The following is an 8,942-nucleotide window of genomic DNA, read 5'->3' as shown; positions in this document are numbered from 1 at the left end:
AGGCATCTTCTATCCTACTTGACATAAACTATTAACTCAACTAAACAATATCAAGAAGCTCTCAATCGATTACAACCAACACGAGTACATACCACAGCTACAAACTACAAATACCTAGTATTCTCCTAATTTCCAACAATCACAAATGGCAACTGCAAATGATCAAAGCCCTCATAGGAGATGGTGAGATAGGTAGGATATATTCCAAGTTCAAGAAGTTTACGAGCATCTGGGAAACTTAAACAAATCTACGGAATGGAAGTGCGTAAGGTAGGCAGACAAACCGCAATACTCACGAATATGTGTCTCGGGGATGCCGACGTTTGATTAAGAGCATTTGCGATACAACGAAAGCCTTTGGGGAATATTATATATCATATACAGGCCTTGTATATTATTTAAACTGTTGAGTGTTACAGATGTAGCGTTTTCGAAAAATTTATATAGAAATTCGTGGGGAAATTATTTAAGCATCTGAACAAAATGATACATATAATATTTGTTTAATGATTTACCTAAGAAATAACATTATTCTTGTCCTAGAGAACCGCTCTCACCCAGACTATTGAGCAAAAAAAACGTGGTGACAAATGTTTGCAAAATGACAAAAAATAATTAGAGTTTCACTGAACATAGTCAGATAGTTGTTTGTTTAGTATGTGTTATTTGTTGTGATATAGTTGGTGTAGTTTTCACAAAATAATTGCTAAAAGTCAAATTTGACCTTTGTGCCCTCCCCTACCCTACTCAAAATCACATCCTATTAAACGTCCGTCTCATTTAATGAAAGTCTTTTGCAGTTTGTACAAAATTAAAATTTAAATAGAGTAAAGTAGAAATCAAAAATCATGTCTTCTGTATTTTTTTTAAATATTTTTTATTTTATAATATTTCATTTCTCGCTTGAAAATTATCTCCGCCGTTGTTGTTCACGTGCCCGACTGTTATCTATTGCTCTCGAATCTTTACTAATTAGTAATTATCCGGAGTATGCGGGTACCGACCATATCTCCAGCGTAGAGTTCCTCGTTAGATCGCACGGACAAAGGAATTTCCCACCTTCTTGCTTGTGCGAATGCTCTCGGGCTAATATAAGTTCGCGAACTCCGACCAACTTCCGAAAGTTTCACTCAAAAGCTCAAACTCGGGATGCTTCAGATCAAAAGCTTTTCAATTATTTTCTCTCGGCAAGCATATCGAAGTGTCTGATTATATTATGATTAGATTCACTAACTCATAATAAAATGCGAGCAGACGAACCGCCATTGGTTTAGGAAGCGTGTAATCAAAACTTGGCAGACGCCGGTGTTGCAAAAATATGGAATTGTATGCGAAATTAAATAAGTTTTGAGGTTTGAGTTTTGTTGTGTAGACCCATGTAGAAATTAATATGGTCTGAATCTACAAGCAATATAAAATCTACATTGGTCAAATTTGAAACCAATATCGGCTGGTCATAAAAATTGAACATTTTTTATATTGAGGCCATATAGGTAAACCAACATTGGTCTATATTGGTCTATATTTGGAAATTTGGAACCAATGTTGCCTACAAATTGTTGAATGTTGGTAAGGTAATATACAATTAGACAGAGAGCTGGTAAACATTTAGAATTATTAATTATTGAATTATTAAATTATTCTGAAACTTATAACTGATGTTGAAATATTACACAAATATTTGAAGATTTGAAGTTGAAATAATATAACGCATAAATCAATGTCATTTATTTAACAATAAAACACCTGAAATTTATTTATTTATTTATTTATTTATTTATTTCTGAAATGAACATATACGTAAATTTATTAAGAATGTTTTTGTGGAAATTCATTTATTAAATATAAACAATGATACAAATATATAACTGCATTAAAAATATGATTATTTATAAAACACAAAAGTGTCATAAATATTGATTATTTTTTTAATAGATATTTATTAATACATATCAAGTAAACTTTTTTTATAACAATAACAAAAGCAAATAAACTTTCCTATTTATAACATCATCACTCGATAAAACATTTCACAGCATCTGAACATATTTTATTTGTTGTTAATATATTTATTATCCATTATGAAATATTTATTTCATCGTCTAGAACAGTCATTGGAAAACCTACCTTACATTTGATATATATCAAGTAAATTATAATCGAATAATTATTCTATTATAATTTACGTGATATATATCAAATGTAAGGTAGGTAAAGTAATAAAAGTAATAAATGCAAATTAACTTAACTATTTATAACATCATCACTCGATAAAACATTTCACAGCATCTGAACATATTTTATTTGTTGTTAATATATTTATTATCCATTATGAAATATTTATTTCATCGTCTAGAACAGTCATTGGAAAACCTACCTTACATTTGATATATATCAAGTAAATTATAATCGAATAATTATTCGATTATAATTTACGTGATATATATCAAATGTAAGGTAGGTAAAGTAATAAAAGTAATAAATGCAAATTAACTTAACTATTTATAACATCATCACTCGATAAAACATTTCACAGCATCTGAACATATTTTATTTGTTGTTAATATATTTATTATCCATTATGAAATATTTATTTCATCGTCTAGAACAGTGACTGGGAAACTTTTTCAATCATAACCCCAAAATATTTTTGTCCAAGTTTGTATTGTCATCTGAAACCTCGTATTCCTTGTTAATAAATTTATAATATATCATTATATATTATCAATATGAATAATTTATGAAAGCGTTAAAATGAGATTGTAAAATGCACTCGACTCTACTTTTACCTTAAAAAATAATGACTTCATATCATAGTCTAAAATCTTGCTATGCAAATGTACAGATTTATTGACATTCCACATTGCATTTATTATAATCAAACATTATGACTATTCTGTCAAAATTTATATCTTTCCTTTCTATAACTTATTTAGTTACAAACTTTTGATGAAAAACTTTTCGATAACATTTTACTACTAAGCAAACCAGTTTCTCTATTTTCTGCGCTTACAACAATATTACCTGAAAATAAATAAGAATATGTTTTAAATGCAGAGACATATAATTATATTATAACAAGTATTGTCTTACCTTTTATAAATATGAAAGTGCAGTATGTCTTCACTCAAAAAGATTAGGTTATGTTATATTTTATTATGTTATATTTTATTATATTTCACGTAATATGTACAACTGATTTCTCAATGTGTTTAAACTCCTGATCAATATAAAAATCCTTAGTGAGAAAAATAAAATTATCTTGCATTTCTTACCATTTTTATTGAAAACTTGCAAATTTTGACATTTCGAATAGCTAGTTTCCGATTATTTATTAGAGATACTAATAATAATGTAGTTAGCAGTAATTATTCTAAAAATAAATAGCTATTAGTTACAATGCATAAACGCATAATTAAGTATTATACTCACCAATAGTAAAAAGAATTCGTCTATTAAAACTAAGGTTATGTTAGATATACATAACTTATTACTTAATCTATCCATCCCAAATCAAATCAGATGACGTAAAATTAAGTTGAACTTTCAAACCTTTGTATTTTAATCCAAAGTAACAACAAAGAAATGAAATATTGTATATTTTTCAGAGACAATGCTTACTTAACCAAACTTGTTTGTGGTATATATTTCGCACCAATGCACATTACACACATTAGAAAACAATGTACACTATAACACTATTACACATTACACATAACTGAAAATATTATTCGATTATTTCCAGCAAAACTAGTATCTTAAAACATACTATAATTAACAATTTTGCATTAAAGGCTAAGGACGCCGTGTGACGCGCGTCGCTTCTTGTAGGCATACGTCATGCATAGAAGGCATAGAAAGATCTAGAACCTTATACCTGCGGTTCAGGATAGTGAGTTACTACAACAAGATTGTATATCTTGGTGGTGTAATGGCTAGCGTCGCAGCCTTTTGATTTTGATTTTGGGGTTCAAATCCCAGTCCATTTATTATTATTTTTTTATTTTATAATTGTATGAGTAAATAAAATTAAAGTTTTCAATTAGTTTTATATATATCGGACAGTATTTAAAATAAATTACCCTGTAACATTTATAACTTTTTTATAATGAAAGGAAAACTGAATTTTTATACTATTCTCAACATTTGAGGTTTTCATAAAGAAACCGTATAAAGTATTATACATCATTAGAATCGTCTCAAAATTCTTAGTTTTTCTTCCACATATCACAACTTAGTATTTCAAACGGTTTGGCCTATGGGCGAGTTGCAGTGCTAAAATTCAAGAAAAATTGAAAAATCTGAAAATAATTATACGAACACACATATTGAATTATATATCATTTTATTCGTAATTTTATTCCGCATCTTTCGTCCGAATAAACTTTTTACGTATCTTTTACCTTTTAATTTGTAAGGGTGAATAATTACATGGTTAAATATTTACAGCCATATATATCTGGCGTATGTTGTTTTCGTTCTGTTGAGTCGATAGCTAAGCGCTAGCGTTGCCGACTCTTAACGTCGTAGTCTCGGGTTCGATCCCAGATAAGATTTTTGTTTTTCATTTTAAATATAATAACAATAATTATGATTGAGGAATTTGAGGAAACAATATTTATTATTAATTAACATGCAAACAATATTTAATAGTCAATTATAAAAAATGTTGCATCAATATTCATTTTTTATTTTGAGGACAATATTTATTAGCTTATGATAAAAAATATTGCATAAATATTTATTTTTCAATTTGATGACAATATTTTGTACCCGATGATAAAAAATGTTGCATCAATAATTTCATTTCAATTTGTGGACAATATTTATCAGTCGATGATAAAAAATGTTGCATCAATATTTTTATTTCAATTTGTGAACTATATTTATCAGCCGATGATAAAAAATATTGCATCAATATTTATATTTCACTTTGGGAACAATATTTTGTAGCCGATGATAAAAAAATATTGCATCAATATTTATATTTTAGTTTGAGGACAATATTTATCAGCCCATAATAAAAAAATATTGCATCAATATTTCTATTTTATTTTGAGGACAATATTTATCAGCCGATAATAAAAAATATTGCATCAATATTTATTCTTCTATTTGGGGACAATATTTATTAGCCGATGATAAAAAATATTGCATCAATATTTCTATTTTAGTTTGAGACCAATATTGGACAAGGCCATTTATAGAGATTATTGCCTCAATATCGGCTGACGTTGGCCTGATCGATTAGTTGACATCATCACAGAACCGACGTTCGCCGATATTTTTGCAATATAGGCAATCACGGCCACAGAAAACCGATATTGGTAATATATTGTACCGATATTAATTTCTACATGGGGATGTTTCTGTAAATGTACGATAAGAGATGTAACAAAAACATATACATAATTATTACGTCATTTATTGATTTCCTCCTGGTCAATTTTCATTACTTCAATCGTATATAAGCTATATTAGAGGTTATATAAAAAACTGTTGAATCTAATTTAAAAATATAGTCCACCTTATGAAACAATTAAATAACATACATTTGAAAATTATATCGACATATTGCAAACTAAACAACCGTGATTAAAACCAAAAAAACTACAACTAAAAAAATACTTTCGGTAAAATTTTGATAATGTGGCCGTTGACCTCTTGATTGCGTTGTTGCCTGATTTTAGGCGATGATTGATTCCACATCATTTTTCCTCCGCTTTGAAACAGTGTTATCCACAACAAATCCACACTTTACTTTTTTGAGATAATGGAGGTGTTCCTTTTTACTCGCGGGTCTTGAGGCCAACAGTGTTTAACCATTATCTTCATGAGTATATTATTTTTGAGTCACGTATTATTCTAAAGCGAGAAAACAGAATATTAATTATAAACTGTCAGTTATTTAACTGCCAATATAATATTACCGGAACGATCAGGCAACTGCAACCGACCGACCGCGACGAAACGTTACAGGTCTCGTTCGCATGCAAACTAATACGGAATTGTTTCATACAAATAATTATTAATTCATATTATGGAACGATGCATAGCACTGCGAATATGTCAGAACAATGTATTGAATTCAATGAGCAAAATGGAGATAATGAACCGTTGTTATTAACGTGAGTTCTTGCACGGTTCGTAGAATAATATATATAGAAACACTGTAAAATAATATATACAGTCAACGAGGTACGTACGTGATTAATTTTTTTCTTACTTCGATCTGAATTTATTGATGACTACTCTGTTAATAATGCTTTCCAATTTCAATGTTATCCAAATAAACTAAACAAATACAATTTAAATTTAAAAAATTGAATCTAAAGTATTTGCGCAAAGAAACCTTTCGATAGTAAATTGAATTTAAATTTTTGATTACGCTTCTTTTCCTCCAACAACACATTTACATTAGTTCTGTAGCAAGTCGGCCAGTACAAAAGAAAAGTATTAAAACTTTTCGGAATTTCCACTGAAGCTATTGGATGCGGTATTGAAGAAATTCCAGATCGCTAAATATGCATCCTTATAAAACCTATTGTGAAGGCGCCTCCTCGGTACGAAATCAGTTGATCCACTTATAAAAAGAGAATTTTTAGAAACTAGATATAAAAAAAAATTTACCATAACAAAAATGTTTACACATATTTTGCATTCAGTAAATTTGTTAATGTGCCAAAGATATTCATATGTAATAATGAAACAAATGTTCAAATATTATAATATGATTATTCAGGAACAAGTTATTATTCAATTCAATTTAGTATGTATGTTATACAATTTTGATATATACTGGATATAATAAATAGATTAAAATCCTGATCAAATAATAAAAATATATTTAATAAATTTAGATGAGTGACAAAAGTCGTAAAAACCTACAAGATCGCTCCACCGTATCGTATTCATATTCAAACGCCCTGAATCGTAAATTTAAGCATTTTTTTTTAAAGATTTCCGCAATCATTATCCAAGAGGAAATATTATTTATTTATTTATTTATCTGTATGTTTGTTTTTACATAAGAATTAACAGTTGTGTAAAAGACAGGAATTTATATAAGAACATTCAAAATTATGTTTAATTTTGAAAACTACCAAAAGAAATTGTGCAGAAAATTTGTAGAAAATATTTTACCCGATAATGTTACCCATTTAATCGATTCTATGAAATCTTTATTACTTATTAAAGTTTGCAGTTGACATAAAGTCAGCGAAATAAGACAAATCGATTGAGGTTATTGATATCGAAAACATGGCTAAGTATACAAGCACAAGTTAAAGCAGTATTTTATTGAAAGAGAGTTGAAAGATTAAACAAAGTTTTCCTTTTCTATTTTCAGATATGTCCCAGTACGAAGTGACTTTCTTTCTGTCGAATTCCACAAAGAACAAAGAGACGACGAGTCAGGAACGGCTCCTTAGAGTAGCGGAGAGATATCTAATTCAAGAAGTTAGTATGCTATGCTTTATATATTGTATATTTTATATAGTATGCGAGGTAATATTTCTAGGGAGAAGAGAAATAACTTCTAACATAAGTTGTTCTTACTGTATACATATCAAGGATCAAAAGTTAGGGCAAAATATGTTTATCATAACACTGAATTTGTTCACATATACAAAGTTAGACTTTGAATGCAAAATTGTTTATTAATTTTTTGCGAAGCTGAATTCACCAAATTTAAATAAGTTTTATTGATAATAAAAACGCTGAAATATTTGCCTTCAGGCTTGGAAGTGCGAACATGCTTTCACATGTTCACGTGAGCTTTTAATTAATTATTCAATTAACGTTTACTTGCTTATTGAAATTGATCATAACAAATGGTTTGTGTACACTAACATAATAAAATGAAATTCACTCAAAAAATATAACGAGAATAATTAAGTGCCATAAATCTCATGTTCCAACTATGTTAGAATAAAACCTGCTATAAAACAAACACAAAATTCACCTTTTTGCTGCATAAAATAAGCGCATATAAATTTCAGTAAACTTTTGAACTGCAGTTTACTGCGATACAATGCAAATTTTCGTAGCATACATGAAAAAGCATCAAGCTAAAACTGACGGATGATTTTCTGACATGGCTGTTTTCTGCATATCGTAGGAAGCTGTTTTATTCCTTATGAGCGATATAAATAATAAAAATTGTTGTAATACTCGCAATATTATTAATATTAATATTTTAGTGCAATGAATTCTCAACTAAACTAAAACTCAACTAAATTAAAACTCAACTCAACTAAATTAAAACAATATATCAAATGGAAATAAAATCAAGCTAAAACTGATTATTTTAATTGAATTAATGTACATTATTTACAATGTTATTGTTACATCGGTTTATAATCACCCTGTAATTCGAGCTTGAAATAATTAATAAATTTAAACTATAATTTCAAAATAACATTTTCACGGAATTTAAAATAATTTTCAGAAACTATCGATTTGTATTCCTGCTATTTTGTATTTATAAACATAATAGTAATTTAAACCATTATTTACATAATTAAATTTTATCATTAGACTCAATATTATATTGAATTGTTTATTCAGATTTATATTGAAAATATTTATTTCACTAAAATGAGATCTGTTACAAAATAAATAAACAAGTAACTAATATCTATGTTAGGAAATTCTCTTCATTGAAAGATTATGCTCCATAGAATTAATTGTTTTTATTAAGTAGGATAATAATTAGAAAAACAATTGCAGAAAAAGTTTCATTTTTAATAAAATTTACAATGAAGTTTCTGTAAGATATTTAAAACCTAATGACCAAAATTTTCGCTTGCTTATAAGTTATACGAAATAAATAATAAAGATCTGTTCATACACACACACACTTAGGCACTCACACACACACACATAATTTTCCAAATTTGGTCACATTCGATTCAAAATAGCTTGAAACGTCAAAAACACAT

At 28.1% G+C, this 8,942-nt stretch overlaps 1 long non-coding RNA gene across 1 annotated transcript; it reads right to left on the bottom strand.

The window, feature by feature from the left end:
* Positions 1-2,986: 2,986 nt before the first annotated feature.
* LOC113370455 lies at positions 2,987-3,295 on the bottom strand. Its single transcript, XR_003366567.1, has 3 exons — positions 3,276-3,295; positions 3,094-3,220; positions 2,987-3,024 (listed from the first exon to the last, which is right to left on the bottom strand). It is a non-coding gene; the product is annotated as an uncharacterized LOC113370455 (long non-coding RNA).
* Between the last annotated feature and the right edge of the window lie 5,647 nt (positions 3,296-8,942).

Source organism: Ctenocephalides felis, unplaced genomic scaffold (genome assembly GCF_003426905.1).
Source record: "Ctenocephalides felis isolate EL2017-DRISC unplaced genomic scaffold, ASM342690v1 CF-g0.4_SCAFFOLD_01492, whole genome shotgun sequence".
Lineage (NCBI taxonomy): Eukaryota > Metazoa > Arthropoda > Insecta > Siphonaptera > Pulicidae > Ctenocephalides > Ctenocephalides felis.
The sequence above is the reverse complement of the archived record's forward strand: the minus strand, read 5'-3'. Positions and strand labels throughout refer to the sequence as shown.